General features: G+C 41.3%; 1 protein-coding gene across 3 annotated transcripts in view; it reads left to right on the top strand.

The window, feature by feature from the left end:
* Positions 1–10,873: 10,873 nt before the first annotated feature.
* Positions 10,874–16,082, top strand: part of LOC144020088 (axin-2-like) — a 371,050-nt gene continuing 365,841 nt past the window's right edge. For 2 of the 3 annotated variants that reach the window (XM_077523136.1, XM_077523137.1), the window contains exon 1: positions 12,348–12,559. The gene's annotated coding sequence lies outside the window, so the exon portion shown is untranslated. Of the gene's footprint in view, positions 10,893–12,347; positions 12,560–16,082 lie in introns of those variants that run through there. The other variant, XM_077523139.1, reaches the window with a different exon arrangement.

The raw sequence follows: 16,082 nt of genomic DNA, 5'->3' as shown, positions 1-16,082 counted from the left end.
AAAGAGTTGAACATGGTTAGCTGGAACAGGTACGCGACAAACTTTTTTGTCCAATTCATGCATTTGCGCATGAAGGGGTAGTATGAGGTGTTTTGGTCCAGTTTGTCTACCCCGTTCATGTATTTGTTGTAGTCAACAACACATGCAGGCTTTTCCGAGGCAACTTTTTTTTTTAGTGCCTTCTGCCACACCGTCACAGTCTCCATTTCATTTGGATGGCAGGTTGTTATCATCTTGAGAAGCCGCTTGTCCTGCCACGCCAAAACCATGACATTATTGTTGTGCCGAGCCAATGTTCCTCCAATCCCCAGGGCAGACTTGGTCACTTCAGCGATGACCTGAGGTTGGCCCCTGTTGGCTCTCAGTGTTCCACAAACATTGGTTTGCACTCCCAGCAAACGCTCACACAGCTCAACAGAATTATAAAAGTTGTCCATGTAAAGCGTGTGACCATTTCCTGGGAGACGATCAAGTAAATTGAAGACCGTGTCTGACAGGGTACTGGGCTGACCAACATAGGGCTGCATGTTGAAACAATACCCTGTTGCTGAGTCACACAAAATGTAAGATTTAATTCCGTATTTTACAGGCTTCTTGGGGTTGTATACTTTGAAGGACAAGCGCCCCCGCCACAGCATCATGCCTTCATCAATACAAATATTCTGCCCAGGCTGAAAGAAGTCTTTGAATTTTTTTAGTAAGTAGTTCAACACGGGGCGAACTTTGTACATCTTGTCATCTGGGTCAAGTGTCGCATTATTATTGAAATGAAGGAACCTCCAAATAAGTTGGTATCGGTTCCTTGCCATGGTCTTATTGAAATGTGGCGTGGAATCGTCCTCGTCCACAATCCAGTATGAAGCCAAGTTTGGCTTTGTTACAATGCCAGTCAGAAAACTAAGTCCAAAAAAACGTTTGAGCTCTGTGACACTCACTGGTCTCCACGTACTGCCCTTGCTTTTGCGGAGCCTTTCGGGATCTGCCTGGTAGAACTGTTGAGCATACAAGTTTGTCTGCTCAACAATATTCTGGAGCAGCTCATCTGTCAAAAACAGCTCCAGGAAGTGCACTGGCTCGCTGGACTCCAGCGCAGCTGCTGGACCTCTGGGTCCTGGGGTTGAAGTGAAAGGGAACGCATGAGGCTGCCATCCAATTTCATGCCACCCATCATTCTTGGAACCTGAAGTAGAAATGTAATCAATTAGCATGAATATTATTACTTATAGCCTCTTATTTCTCATTACAGCATCGGCTTTATTTGAATACCTTTTCCTTTCTCTCCTCTGCCTCTTCTAACAGGGGTTATTCTCCCTCTGCCACGAGGGGGTTGGGGTATTGCCCTGCGTCTGGGTCGTCCTGTAAATTGCAGAAAAACAATGTATATAGTGACCATCTAATTTTTTTTTTATTATTGCGCGAGGTATTGTGAACTTTTTTTGTTTGTTTTTACCTCTCTCTGCACTCAGTGGGAAAGAGCCACCCGTGCACGCTGCACCAACTGTAAATGAATGTTACGTTAGTACGTGGTACACACATTGTACATTTACAGAAGCATGACTGTGAATATTCTCATCCATACAAGTAATTTCATGCACGGGACATTCAATAATACTGAACTAGTACAATTGTGATCATTCGATTTGCGATTAGCACTGAGCAAAATGCTACACGTTAGCTTACCTTCGCGGTTTCTAGACGCTTCCGGCGACGAATCTGATCCGCTGCTGGATGATCGATATCGCCGATCAGGTGATTGAGAAGGGATCCATTCATCGGATGAATCCGGCTCAGGTTCGAAGAATTCGTCATTTGAATTGTCGTCATCTGACGAACTTGACACGTCTGATATACGACGATGCAAACGTCCACCATATGCCTTGGGGAGACCAGAGGCAGTATGTTTTGACGTGGACGCCGCTCCTTCATCTTTTCTACCAAGAAATATGCTTTGTTCAAGCGTCAGCTGCTTGAAAGTTTGCTTTTTTTTCGCCATTCTCACTCGTCCACGTGCGATCTCCACTGCTCCACTACTCCACCGGAACTCCACAACACTCCACTCTTCTATTGCTGCTCGGAAGTGCATCTTTTTTATGTAAAGAGATCACTACTGCCATCAAGAGGGCACAGTTCGTCACTACAGTGCTCCACGGGCTTAATATTCAGAGGGAAACTGCCCAAGAGTCTCATCCACCCATTCATAAAAAAAAACACATTTGACGAACTAGTTCGTCTTCGGGTGACGCCCACCGGGTGTCACGTGACGAACTAGTTCGTCGGCGGATTGCAAAGAGTTAATTAACACATCCTATTAAGTTGTCTGTTTCTCATGATGAGATTAATGAGCATCATTAGGTTAGGAAACGGAACAACAACATAAAGCAATAATTGTGCATTAGGGGAGAATGCTTTGATTATTAAACTGAAATGTGAATTAATTTTGAACATTTGTTCCATTCACCAGTCATCTTTTATTCATAATTCTGTATCAAGACTTCAACAGCTTCCCCCCACCCACATTCCAAAAATATGCAAGATTATTAAAAACAAATTTTCCCATAGGTGTGAATGTCAGTGCAGATGGTTGATTGTCTGCACATATGTGACCTCGGTACACATTTGTTGAAAAAATTATAAAATCCCATAACAGCGACTCAAATAACTTGAAACTAAAAAAATTAATATATTGAAAGGGATGGGGGGTGGGGGGTGTAGTGTGCAAATCAAGAATGACTAACTAATGAAAATGGCCTGGAAACGAAATATGTTATATAACGGAATAGTTTGTATAGTGTTCTTTTCTTTCTAAATTTTACACAGGCAAAATTTTCAGTCCTCTTCCAAAGTCCAGCATCAACTCCCTCCATTTCTGCTATATTAATCTCAGCCAACAGCTGCTGACACAAAATATGGGCAACTAAAGACGAGGCTACGGAATGATCGTTCAGTAGGGCAGTTATTTGATGTTTGTTTGTTTGTTTGTTTGTTTGATTTTGCTCTATGGCGTGATACATTATCATTTTGAAAAATAATGTCACTGCCAAACATCCTTTCAATCGATGGAAGTGAAATGTGAACTTGTTCATTTATTAGGGCCCGAGCAGCGACCGCTGCGAGGTACCTCTTGTTTTTGTAAAAATTCTTCTTCTTCTTCTTTATTCTCCGCAAACGATCGCATTTTTTAGGACCTAAACATTTACGAAAACTGACCAAACTTTGCAATCTCTTCGGGCCCGGCGAAAAATTTGATATTATGTAGTTGTCATAACAACACGACTCTATAGTGCCCCCTAGCGTACAAAAATAAAACCCAATCCCGGCCCGTTTGACCTAGAGCTACGAAAATTGGCAGGCACGTGTAGCACCCCGAGATGCACAAAAAAAAAGTCAGTGGAAGCCATTTCCTAAAATGTACAGGAAGTGAGCTATGAATTTTTGAATGTCCAATTTTGGCCCATTTTGGCACATTCACTGTGGTCATGCTTTTTCCCCCTTTGCAAACATTTTTCATCCAATTGACTTCAAACTTGGCATGTATCATCTCAAGACCTCAGACAACTGGCCAAAATATCTTGACTATTTGAAATACTATATGACGGGGGCGGGGCATCAAAAATTGCCTTTCAAATTTCATTTGTCCAGAAAGACAAAATGCTTAATAACTCCCATGGACAAGCTCCAAAAAATCTCAAACTTCTCATGAAATTAATAGTCACGGCCTGAAAACATCTATATGATAAAATGCTGTTATATATACATATATAAAAATATAAATAAATATAGCGCCACCTAGTGGTGACAATAAATGTCATACTTTACGTTTTTAGCTACTGTGCCAAGCTCTTTGAAGGGATCCAGGTGTAAAATGGTCAGAAAAGCCTTAAGATGTTGATCATGCCCCACACCAAATATTGTAACTTTTCGTCAAAGGGTGTGGCCGCTACGGTGCCGCAAAGTCTGGTAATTTTTCGTCGCAATAAAAGCTGCTTTAACTTGACCCAGATGATCCTATCTTCTCAAAATTTCACACATTTGATGAGAGTCCAGGCCTTAAGACATCTACGAACTTATATTTCATCTTACTGATAGCGCCACCTACTGGCAATTTTTTTCTTACGATTTTTCTTCAATGTTTTTCTCCAACCACATTAAATAATTGAGAAGCACTCCACTAGCTGGACTTTCTGAGTGACACTTTTGTCAGGATGTTGAGGTCTCTTAGCAGAGGTTTCCCTCCAGCACGTAGAGGTCTCCTATCATGTTTCTTCCATGCTTTTGAGTTCTGCATCCAGCTCACTCAAGGTTCTTATCCAAGGTTTCTGTGGCAAGTGTTTTCAAGTTCAAGTTTCGTCGAGGTTTCCCTCAGATCGTCAAGGTTTCTTATTCCTATTCTTTCATGCAAGTTCTTCTTCCATGAAGTTTTCTCTACATCCAGCCAGCTCATTAGTTGTCAGCTCAAGATGTATTAGTTAAGGTTCCAAGTTCAGCGATTTAACAGGGAAACCCAGACTTCCCTCTCCCCACCCATCTTCCCACTCTTCCCGAGGCATTCCCAGGCTCAGCGTCATAGTGTAATCTTGCAAACATGTCCTGTGTGGAGCTGGAATACTTCCCCAGGGAGGCATCCAGAAGGCATCCTAACATAATGAGTAGTAATGATCATGGATTCTTGGATTGGAGATATTGAAAACAAGGGTGCAGCGATTATAATCAATGTGTCAGCTGTAACCTTTTTCAATCAGCCATAAGTTCCTTTTGTTGATATGTTTTTAACATCTTGATTTGGGGTTTATGCTGACTGAAATAAAGAGTAAAGATCCTAATCAGATGGCTGAGCTACCTCATCTGGCTCCTCTTTATGTGGAGGAGCAGCCCGACCGATTTCTGTTTCATGTACAGCACTTTGTATACAGCAATGCTTGTTTTACAGTGCTTTATAAATAAAGTAGAGTAGAGTAGAGTAGAGTAGAGTAGAGTAGCGTAGCACAAGGCCAGAGACTAACAAAATAAACACCTTATCTTCATTGGAGTATGGCCTCTTTGTTTTCAGGACAGGGAAAGCAACAGAGAAAGTTGGTTCTCATGTATTGGAGAAACTTGATGCTGATGATAGTGACTTTGGCACTCGAAATGTTCCTCAGGATAGGATTAGTTCAAATGTGTGGTGTATGTCAGGACTGAGAAAGTGAAGTTTGTTATGGGCCTGTGACAGACGTAAAGAGTTGCAGCAGATTCAATCTGCTACCCTCTGTCATCCACTTTGTAGACAAAGAAATGGCCAGAGAAAGAAGTAAAAAAAAGATCGGCTTTGGAAACAGACAATTTTTGATTCTTTTTAGAGACAATGTTTAATATACATCTCGTCAAAAACAATCAAATGATTTGATGATGGTCAGAGTGCGTCTGTGCATTTGAAGTCCAGTTCTAACATGCAACAAATAAAGCAAATTTTTTTTAAAAAAGCCGTGGAGTTGATTATTTTCATCAATTCAAAATAGTTTGCATTCACAGTGTTATTGTGACTCTTGGAAATGATACGCCAAAATCCCAATGGGTCAAATTTCACCCTAATCCACATAAGGAATATAGGATTAAAAATGAAAAAGTGGATATTTTGGTGTTCAGTGAATTTTATAGCAGTCAGGAGGTGCATGACACTAGTACATAATTTTCCAAAGAAAAGCCTTCTTGGGTTCTCCAGGGTTGAGGTTATTTTAAAGGGTCTTCAGCCCCCCTAAATTAGGGCAAACAACACCACTGGACATGACCATCTCCCAAATACTGTATATAGTGGATCAATCCATATTTGCCTTCCCCTTCACGTAGGCTTGTGTGTGAAGCGTGTGTGAAGCTTTATTCAGAGATGGGGGTGGGTAATGGTAGTAGTAGTAATGTGAAGCTATGTACTACATTTTCTAGGTAGATAGAACCCTTGTATCAATTACAATCTTGTGAATGTGGTCATGCTGATCCCATTTTCATTATACAACACATTACATCCTGGGTAGAGCCAATATTTGTATCACCTAATCTTGATTATAAATCTTACCTCATTTCCCCATGTGAATGAAATAGATTATACAGATGAAGATGTAAATTATGGGGGGAGGGTGGTGCATCTATATTGCTTGGTGGTAAATGGTTTCTTTATAAAGGAAATGGCTCCTTATTAAAATTCTATGTAAAGCCCGACCTCTGTGACAGTGCGTGTAAATGTGCACTCCCACACCCTGACTGAATAACCTGAATTAACCAATCACCGTCCTTTTGCTGAAGCTGAAACGACCCCATAGCAACAACTAGATTACCTTTTGGCTAAATGGTGCATTTATGGCAGTATGTCTCCTATCCCAAAAATGAAGGATGTTATTTATCCAGGTGTATCACAATACTCCAATAGACCTGTGTTAAATGAACTATATATATATATATATATATATATATATATATATATATATATATATATATATATATATATATATATATATATATGGTAATGGTAAAATGGATACATCTTAGATGGGAAGTACTTTAGAGACAGTTCATCCATCCATCCATCCATCCATCCATCATCTACCGCTTATCCGGGGTCGGGTCGCGGGGGCAGCAGCTTTAGCAGGGAAACCCAGACTTCCCTCTTCCCGGCGACTTCAACCAGCTCCTCCAGCGGGATCCCAAGGCGTTCCCAGGCCAGCCGAGAGACATAGTCTCTCCAGCATGTCCTGGGTCGTTCCCGGGGCCTCCCACTGGTGGGATATGCCTGGAACACCTCCCGAGGGAGGCATCCAGGAGGCATCCGAACCAGATGCCCAATCCACCTCAACTGTTTCCTCTCAACGCGGAGGAGCAGTTGCTCGACTCTGAGTCCCTCCCGGATGACCGAGCTTCTCACCCTATCTCTAAGGGAGAGCACGGACACCCTGCGGAGGAAACTCATTTCGGCCGCTTGTATCCGGGATTTTGTTATTTCGGTCACGACCCACAGCTCGTGACCATAGGTGAAGGTCGGAACGTAGATCGACCGGTAAATCGAGACCTTCGCCTTTCGACTCAGCTCCTTCTTCACCACAACAGACCGATACAGCGTCCGCATCACTGCAGGCGCTGCACCGATCCGCCTGTCGATCTCCCGCTCCATCCTACCCTCACTCGTGAACAAGACACCAAGATACTTGAACTCCTCCACTTGGGGCAGGATCTCATCCCCGACCCGAAGACGGCACTCCACCCTTTTCCGACTGAGGACCATGGTCTCGAATTTGGAGGTGCTGATCCTCATCCCAACCGCTTCACACTTGGCTGCGAAGTGACTTCGACCCCAGAGATAGGAGAGCCCACCTCATAGTCCCCGGACTCTGCTTCCTCAAAGGAAGACGTGTCGGTGGAATTGAGGAGGTCTTCGAAGTTTTCTCCCCACCAACTCACGACATCTCGAGTCGAGATCAGGAGCACCCCATCTCCACTATGGCCAGTAACTGGCCAGTTCATAACTATGCCAATAAGAATTGAGTCAAGCTAAAGTTACACTCGTAATGTCTCTCAGCTGGCTAGGGAACGCCTTGGGATACCACCAGAGGAGCTAGATGAAGTGGCTGGGGAGAGGGAAGTCTGCGCTTCCCTGCTAAAGCTGCTGTCGCCGACCCGACGCAAGAAATGTATGGATGGATCGAAACAGTGATACTTCTTGTGGATGATAGAATAGAATTCAACTTTATTGTCATTGCACTGTCACAAGTTCAGAACAACGAAATGCAGTTTGCATCCATCCAGAAGTGCTTTAGCAAGAATAAATTATATATTTTAAAAATAAGATCGATTTAGTATATACACATTATGGCAGGATATAAATATGTATATAATATTGATAAACAGCTAAATAATTGTATATGGCTATCTCTACAGTATTTACAAATATTTATTTAGAGTAGTGCAATTATGATCAGGAGACAGTGTTCAGGAGTCTAACAACAGTAGGGAAGTAGCTATTCTGATATCTAGTGGTCTTAGTCCGGAGGCTCCTGTAACGCCTTCCAGAGGGCATGAGGGTAAAGTGTCCATGTGCTGGATGACTGGAGTCTTTCGTGATTTTCTTCGCCCTCTTCAGGCACCGCCTCATAGAAGTGCTCTTCTACCTTCTCCTTATAGTGGCGTTTGGCCTTCTTGATGCCCCTCTTCAGATCAGCCCTGGCTGTGCTATAGGCCTGTGCATCCCCTGACCTGAAGGCGCTGTTGCGAGCTTTCAGCAAGAGTCGGACATTCCTATTCATCCAAGGCTTCTGATTACAAGCATTTTTTTCTTCAGGTGATGATCTAAGTCACTTACAGCAAACAATAGACAAGGAATTGAGAAATGCTTAAAGCTGCTCAGTGCAGAAAATTGAAAAATCGCTACTGCAACGTGTGGCTGAAAAATGAAACTGCACACTTCATTCTTCACATACACACTATGCGCATGTGACGTTACATCCGCAGACAGGGCGGGAAAATCTAACCTGAATCCAGTCAGAAAACTATTGGCCAGTGGCATGCAGGAGTACCCATTGTGAACAGCTAAGGTGTTAATCTGCTAATTAGAAGATGTTTGTTATAAATGGTCAAACGAAAAGGCTATTGTAAAGATATTTTGGGGCAAATTGTTACAAAGGGCAGTATTAATAAGCTGAAATGTAGACAAAACAAAATGTACATTATTTGGAAATCACAACAGACACTCAGATGCATTTAAAAATAAATGGAGTTGAAATGAAAGTGTGCAGGAAATTTACATTTCTAAAGATCAGGATCGTTATCAGGCTTATATTAATAGTATTTGTAAAATTATGTACAGTATCTTGAGAACAACTGAGTATGGGTGGTGTGCAGGCATAAGTGTCTGTACAAAGTTGTGTTATATATTTACATATGTGTTTACGTTTATTTTCGCTGTGTATGTATGTATTTCGGTCTGAAATTTGTTTTAAATAATTCCATTCTTTGGTAATGTGAAGATACGGGTAGGCTCTTTTTTCGGACTAGCAGTACATGTTGATTACATTTGGAGTATATACAGTATATATTTTTATTTTGTGTTTTCTTTTGGCAAGTTTTTATAACTGCATGTTAAAAATAAATGTGAAAATAAAGAGTTATAAGGCTACTGGTTTATGCTGTTGTATAGTATGCAAAGTACTGTGTGCTACTTTCTTTGATCCTTTGTGATGCTTGTAGCAAAGATACAATCTGGTACAGGGAATTCTTGCAAGTCAAAAACTCGATTGTTAACAGATGAAATGAAACCACCTCTTGAAGCACAAATAAAATCCCATCTGCTGGCATTTTGTGGGGAAATAATGTAAAAACTAAACTTTTTTGTACATCTGCATGCCAATCAGGGGAAGCATTTGGTTTGGTTTATATTTTATTTATTAGGCCTCGTAAGCAATTTGATGTTGAGGCAAACAACTCCTTTCGTGTTCCTTTTCGTCAAAGCACCCAAACAACACTTTTATCCGCTGAATGTACAGACTAACTGAGATTTTACTACCTAGTCTTTATGCTACAATTTGCAGTCGTTTGTGGTTCCTTACTCCTACCAGCATCCTCTTAAATCAGATCTGATTTCCTCATATCATTTACGCACGTATACCCCACAGATACCCTCATAAATACTCTCCCCTTCTGGCTTCTTTTCCGTCTTTGTCAGAATGTAAATAAGGATTCTGTCAAGATGGCATCACCTCACCAATGTATGCAGCAAGGTAGCCCAGAGAAACTTGCCACATTTAGTGCAGCTTGGTAAGCTTGCCAGACCCGTACATGTAACATGAGGAAATGAGTTTGTGTCAGAACTATTTTGGAGATGCTTTGAAGTCTTATTTTACCACCGTTTGCCTTCTAGGGATACCGCCGAAAGTAGGGAGTAGGGGTCGTTTGAGCGGTTGTGTGGTAGAAATCTGCCCTTACTATATCCCAAAAGGCACTGCTCTCTGCTCTCCTGATCTTGTTCCTGGGTGGTCAGAGTAAAAATTTAGTTATAATCAGATTTAAAATGTATTTGACTTTGGCGCACATTGCATGGGCCCACTTCTGTTTTTTGTTTGTATAGAGTGAGTTTTGTATGTATAAAATGATTGCATTTTGCACACATGATTATCCAATCAAATGCAGTCATTTTATGACTTCCTTTGCTTGTTTTTTGTTTTGCCATTGTAAAATTGTTCACTTAAGGAGATAAGAAAAAGATAAAGCAAAAGAAAAAAGAAGAATCGAAACAGTGAAAAGGGCATTGTTATTCTCATATCATACAATCAATAGTCAGTAGAGAGTCTGTCGATATGAGCCTTGAGCAAAGGACTCCTCACTGGAGGGATGGGGGAGGCGGAAATTCCTTAAGCACATCAAACGATGCTTTCTATTCACTTACGGGCAGACAAACATCTGCACGTGTGGGCCACTGCCCCTTAAAACAGCTTCTTCCATACACAAGTCATGGAGGAAAAAAAGAATAGGCCTGGTCATCAGCAAAATTTTAGGCCAGTGAGGTAGGCCTCAGCCTCATTTTGTCTCGCCCCTCCCATTTGATTCTGTGGCATCAGCAGAATGGACGCTGAGGGACTTCAGAACTCACAGAAAGTGTGCATGCACACGTACAGACTTCCTCGGTAAAAATGGTGGATACATCCACACCCCCTGTTGCTTCCCGAACGATGTTGCTAGAGTTGGGACAGTGAAAGGGGCATCCCGCAGTGCTGTTGGAGCGTCCTTGGCAGCGCCAGACAACTTCACTATCCCTGCCTTAGCAGTGGGCAATAATCACATCAAGCTCCCCTGACAAGAGGCATTGAATTCAGCTCCGGTCTCCTTAAGAGCTTGGCATCCAGCTGCCTCTTCTGAACATGCTGCTGACATTACCAAAGGTTTGTCTTCCTTTATTTTCTTCCAGACTCAATGACATCCTTCATCCAGGCTTTCACAACCATCACATAAATGTATTTGGAAGTGTTTCGTAATTCCATGTCACCAGGCATGGGACAAGAATTGTTTTCTTAACACCATTGTTGTACTGCACCTTTTGTTTGCAATGGTCACTTTACTACAATACAGATTTCGCCTTGTTGTTCCCTAGTAAAGTATAAACTTTTCATTGGAATCATATCTATTTTTAATTTTCATGTAACCTATTTAATAGGTTTTGTTGACATTTTTACACTTTTAATATGACCAACCAGCAATTATAGCTGCAAATTACCTGAACTTGCATGACGTACTTCTTCTAAAATCCACCAAAACTGACGATAACCACAGTGGACTGTTGTAAACAGCTTGAAGGCCCGACAGAGCTCATCTGCTACCCAGGGAGTCTGGCTTCCAACAGCTACACCCCATTCATCACCTGCTTTCAATGGCCACCGCCAAGCCGCCTCCGGCTTGAAGGCCAGGTAGGGAGCCAAGTGGCGCACAATGTTTAAGGGATTAGCAATCAAAGGAGTGTGAAGGCTAGGGCCTTATGTCTCAGCTGGCCATTCTCTTCTAGCTTGTGAGAAGAGCTCCAGCAGTGGCCAAGGTCACCGTCTTCTGCTCGGCAGGAGGTAATTGGGAAAGAGTCTGGGAACTAGCCGTCTACGCTTCGTTAATCGGACGCTAGCGGGCTAGCAGCAGAGCAGGTGTCTCAGCCAACAAACATTCATTTACTTGTACCACAGTTAGCATGGCTGACAACATGTCAATGCCTTTTGCCAGCCTGCCACTTTTTCCTTTGTTCGTGGCTGTCAGATTAGTTTATCAATGCTTGATGTAAACTTTGTCAACTTAGACAGGCGATGGGTCAACTGGTTCCATTGTTTTTCTATTTTTGTTCTCTAAGTTTTTTTTTTTAAAGAAGTTCCTGTGGAAGACATGGTTGTGAGATGATGGGAAATTATGACAAAGGCAAACACCTTTGTCATAGGGAAAGGAAATTAAACATCTCAAAAGAATTGTCCTACAATTTCTTATACGGACATAGCACTTGGAGTTTTTTTTTTTTGTTTTTTTTAACCATTCCTCCTTTGTCTTTTGTCTGAATAGTTTTAAGCTGATTTGGCATCCTGTGGTGCAAGACATTGAGCTATTAAACTGTGATGGGACAGCTGGTCATAGACTTGGATTGTAATTCATATTTTCCCCGCAAAGGCACAATGAAAAGATTAGTGTAGCCTGCTACGACCGAGAGGGGTGAAGCAAGCGGTGAGGTAACAGTTATACAAAACGATTCGTAATCCAGTCGGAGGCAAAAAAAAAGCAACCATGGCTCACCAGTCCAGCCTCCCACAAACACACCCCTGTTGGGATATTGGCAAGTTGTCATGACGACAGGGATGTTCTGCTGATGAAGTCTCGCTTCACGTCGTCCAATCAGATCGCGAAACTACCACCGCAGCGTGAAGAGCGCAGGACGCACCTATTCCGGTTGCACAATTCCAAGAAAAGACAGGCGAAATCCGAGACCACGAACGGAAACTAGCAATCTATGGGATGTTGTCAATGGAATGCCATGGTTCGACAAATCGCAATCAGTGGGGGTCGTGGATCCACGGGCTGCCAGGTAGGGGGTCTCCATTATAATGCCGTTAAAGCCGTATCTTTAGTTATTAGTACAAAATGTTAACCCAAAATTTATTATGATTATTATGGTAAACTAAATTAAACATTTGTGTTAATATGACTTATATGGTGTTTGCATACCGAGTTGAAGCGATCCAGCGTCTTTGGAGTACTTTGCTAAAATGCTAAAACACTCCTGCAGGTGGTTTGTGCAAATCTGCACTGACAATAATAAGCCCAATGAAAAGTGAAAAGAAACTTACGAAAGGGGTGGAAGTGTGATGAATATGTCAAATCCAAGTCATATGATCTAACGTAATGTCATTTGCTATTCAATCTATTGCGGGATGTGGACCTGGAGTAAGAAAGGCTACTATCCCAAAAGTGCAAAGTGAGCTAAAAACTCTCCTGGTGTTATTTTGTGTCAGGCCTTTTATTATAAACTGCAGGGAAGATTTTTCTATTCTTTTGCCCTCGATGACCAAAGGAGAAGCCTTAGCCATGTGAAAGATGGAGGGCTTGGTGGGGGCGCATTCCTTTTTTTCCCCCCAGTGCACTGCAGGTAGCCATTACGGTCATCGTCCTTTTAAGCCTGTTATGGCGTTCTATCAAACTGAATGTATTTACAAATACCACTCCAATAATATTTGAGACAATAAAAACCTTTTGAATGCTATTTTCAAGTAATTTTTAGCTTTTCATTTGTATACCTCATGTTTGCGTCTTTTAACCCCTCCTTTGCTGAACTCTATTCCCTGTCACTGGTTCTCTGCGGGATACCATTTGACAGACTTAGACATTGTTCAACACTTCAAACTTTGAAAATCAAATGTATGTTGTCTGCATGAAAAAAAAAAAAAAGACTTGTTTGGTAGTTGGATTGGGACATGTTTTGGCAATGGAGTGGTAAAGTAATTACCGTATATCTCATTTCTGGAAGTACTGAAATTCAATGGTTGTTTTTCTATGGCTTCTACTAAATGTGTTCTTGTCAATTTCCTAATTTTACTGATGTATTGAAATATACTTTAAGCAGGATGCAAAGAGAAATTGTAATAAGACAGTTGATTTTGTAAACATTCTTTCTTGGACACTTCAAAATCTTGGCCTAACTCAGCGTCTTATATTCAACTACGCAGGCAATGTCAGTTCTGCTTGGCCCCAAAAGCTCCCATTTCATTTCATTCCTTTGGTAAAATGGATTTGACCCTAGTTTCTAAAAAATATTTATCCTCACAGGGTCATTGCTGTGCTATTATATCTTAAATATAAGTATCACTTGTGCATTACAGTATTCGAGATTTAAGTCTAAACTGGTTCATTGAGTAAAACACTTTAGAAAAAAATTAAGTATCACAGCTTTGTTACTTGAGGTATGATTGCATAGGTAGAAATGGGGAAACAGCATACCATGACTGCACACCACGCCAGCATGATTGCACATGCACATGCACATGCATGGGGACACAACCTCGACCTGTTATATAATCATTGCACCACCAGCCATTATTTTATCATTATTGTCACCTTGCACATTAGAAACAGTACATAAGATTGCCATGACAGCTCAAAAGAATCCCATAAGTCTGCAAATTTGCATTGTTGTATTATGATGTGATGGTGCACACAAATGTCTTGAAGGGTGAGTTTGTGAGAAATGACTGGCAAGGGACAGGGGTGACATAATCATATAGACGGATGGTACTAATGAACTGGCCCAGTATGAGTGCAGTCTTATTCCCAACTGCAAATATGTGATTAATTTATTTGGATTTTATGGTGTTTGAATAAACACACTTCAATGCCCATTGCCATGATGCTTATTAGAGCAGCAAGATGGCGTATGTGATGCACATCTGCTTGATTTGCATTTTTTTCTATTTAGGATTTGCATTGCATTTTTTTTCTATTTAGGATTTTTTTTTCTTGTTTAATTGTCCAAATGTCCAAAGATTGTGATTTCAAGGTGGGGTCCCCTTCTTTGAATGAGTTTATTTAAACAGAACCTACACATGTGGGAGGAAAAAAAGGTTCAGAGACAACTCCGGAGGATATACCATTTTCAAAGTCATTCCTCTAAAAAGAAACAACCACTTTAAGAAGCCATCTTAATAATTGTCATTACTATCAACTTGAGCGTCCATTCAAACCCTGGCAGGGAATGTATAGTGTGATGATAGAGGCTGGGGTTGGCACAATTAATTGGCTGTCACTTGTCAGAGAAGTGCACAAAAACTGGCACTGTTGTTTGAGAGACTGTCAGCCAAGGACAATGAATGCATCCCATTTCATCCCCAACTTCAATCTGATTTAATCGAGAGAGACGTAGAGCGCAGAAAGAGCTGCGAGAAAGTACGTAGCAGCAGTGTGGTCAGGTTGTAAATGCAGACATGAAATTAAAAAAAAGCTGGATTACAAAGAGGTTTGATCTCCTCAGGGCTGTCCAGACTGACTGACAGGGGAGGGGAAAAACAATGATTTGGGCTCCTTTTATTCACATTTCTCACATCAACTACCTCTCTATTGCCGGCAGCGTTGTCATTTGAGCTGTCCAGATACAAGTGAAGGTCCTGCATTGACAGGAGCTCCATGATAAAGAGAGAGACAAACTGGCAGACAAATGCAGCCAGAGGCTGAAGACTAGAGAAACAGCTGAGACCCACCAATTTGTTAACGGCACAATTTTCAATAGAGTCATAACATTTCCCCTCCATCCCATCCTTGTCTGCTTGCCTGTGTCTTTCTTTATGTCTTTTGTTCACAACTTAGAGGCATAAAGAGATAAGCAACACTCGTTTCCTTCCTTTTAGATGTTTGATGTAAGCTGCAGACTCATTCTGATGCCAAACTAATCAAATTAAATTCCTTGATATAATTTTGTTTTCAAATCATTCAAAAGCTGTTGTCATGCCAGTATGATTGAGTTCTTTATGAAACTGTAATTATTATCCTCTGTGTTCTTATCCTGCTGGTCTTGGAACAGCTATGGGCAGATCATGAGATAATGAGTGTAGGTCTTTCTTCTTATGATGAGGCCCAGAGTGAGGATGACACGGTCCAAAGATGAAGAGGCATTCTCCCCAGCTAATTTAGACAGGAGAATTAAAGGTCTAACATAGCTCCAAAGTGAATTGTGTCCTTGAAGTTAATGTGAGACATCAAATATCATTTGTGGCTGAAAGGCAGTTTCCTCAATGAAAGGTAATTATACATCTGCAGTAGAGGAAATCTTTTGTGCCTTAAACAATTTAAATATGTTGGAAAGTAATGGAAAAGGCATTAATGAGTCCAACTTTATTTCCATCTAAAATTGATATTTAGTTTACCTTATTTTCTACGGAAGCGTAGAGCTGCCAATGTGGAGTAAACATTTTTGGCTGGCGACTATGTTCGAACATATTTGCGAGTATGTTCGAACATAGTCGCAAATACGTTCGAACATAGTCTCAAATATGTTCGAACATAGTCTCAAATATGTTCGAACATACTCGCAAATATGTTCAAACATAGTCGCAAATACGTTT

This window comes from Festucalex cinctus, chromosome 6, assembly GCF_051991245.1.
Source record: "Festucalex cinctus isolate MCC-2025b chromosome 6, RoL_Fcin_1.0, whole genome shotgun sequence".
NCBI classification, from domain to species: Eukaryota; Metazoa; Chordata; class Actinopteri; order Syngnathiformes; family Syngnathidae; genus Festucalex; species Festucalex cinctus.
Note: the sequence above shows the minus strand (reverse complement) of the source record. Positions and strands in the feature narration are given on the sequence as shown.